At 49.8% G+C, this 1,351-nt stretch overlaps 1 pseudogene; it reads left to right on the top strand.

The window, feature by feature from the left end:
* Positions 1-325: 325 nt before the first annotated feature.
* On the top strand, positions 326-1,037 carry LOC113458228 (annotated as a pseudogene).
* Positions 1,038-1,351: the final 314 nt, after the last annotated feature.

Below are 1,351 nucleotides of genomic sequence, written 5' to 3'. Positions count from 1 at the left end.
ATGGAGTCCCTTCCTCAGTTTACCCTGCAAGTGACAAAGGAAAGGATTGCTAAAGTCTCCCAGGATGTTCAGCAGATGTCTTCCTGGTTTTGCATCACATCAGGGCTTCCCTGGATTGGTTTTTTAAATCTCAACCTAACAGCCACTATTGCGTTGCATGTCCAGGCCTCTGGTGCTCCAAATCTGTTATTTCTCAAGCTGGCATTCCCACAGTACAGTTGTTGATATCAGATAGCACTGAACTGAAGCCCACGGTGCAAGTCCCAGGAATAGGAGAGGTGATGAGCGGTTGAGGTGGCAGAAGAGGTACAGAGGGGGTACCCCCATGCTGTGCTGCTTCTAGATGCTGCACATAGGAGGAGTCAGGGCTGGTGATCTCTACACCTTTGTCCAGGTCAGGCTGCACCTATCCGTTGGGCTGCACCTGACCTGTGGGAAATGGCCCCACAGCCCCAGCAGGAGCTGGGCCTCTTCTCTGGGGTCCATGCAGAGCTGCTTGCTGAGCTCCAAGGAGATGACCAGACAGTCAGCCTGGAGGACCACAGCAGTCAAGGGACTCTGGTCAATAATTTCTAACTCCCAAGAGGCCACAGACTGTAGTTGAGTGATGGTGACCTTCTGACCTCAGGATTTTTCTGCTATTACTATCCCTCGGTCTTGGAGAGAAGCTGAGGCCAGTTTCCAGCCTATGCTGCCCCCCAGGACATACCCCAGGGCCACTCAACATCCTTTCCTATGCCCCCAAGGCCACACTGATCCTTAACTCTTTCGGCAGCCTCAGCAAGCTGCAGCCCTAGCTCATTACCTTCTCCTGAGTTGGCGGCAGACCACGGAGCCTAGCTGTTCCCACCCAGTCTGGGGAAGTGAGAGCTTCGCCTGTTCCACCCACAAGGAACCAGAGGAAATCAGCTCATAGAGTGTTGTCAGAACTAGATGATGAGAGTGAGGCTTTCCTGGGCTCCCTATTGGTCCTAATGGAGCCCAGGAAGAAGCTCTGTATGGAGAGAGCCACTCTGGTGTCCTGTGGAAGGGAATAACCATAGGGAAAAGTCCATTGCCATAGACTCTGACTCAAAGTAGGAGAACTCTCATGGCTGAGGTGGCCAATAAAGTATATGAATAAATAAAAATGAAGGAAAGAAAGAAAGAAGAAAAGAAAGAAAGGAAGGAAGGAAGAAAGAAAGGAAGAAAGAAAGAAAGAAAGAAAGAAAGAAAGAAAGAAAGAAAGAGAGAAAAATGATTGTTTCCTCCCAAAGATGTTGCTGCCTCCAAGTTACCAACTGGAATGCCCAATAACAAGGAATCAAGACTTGATCCCGTGGACACCAGAGTATCTGCAGTTAGAGCCACC

The sequence above is a fragment of the Microtus ochrogaster genome, unplaced genomic scaffold, assembly GCF_000317375.1.
Source record: "Microtus ochrogaster isolate Prairie Vole_2 unplaced genomic scaffold, MicOch1.0 UNK10, whole genome shotgun sequence".
NCBI classification, from domain to species: domain Eukaryota; kingdom Metazoa; phylum Chordata; class Mammalia; order Rodentia; family Cricetidae; genus Microtus; species Microtus ochrogaster.
This window is presented reverse-complemented; position numbering and strand designations above follow the sequence as displayed.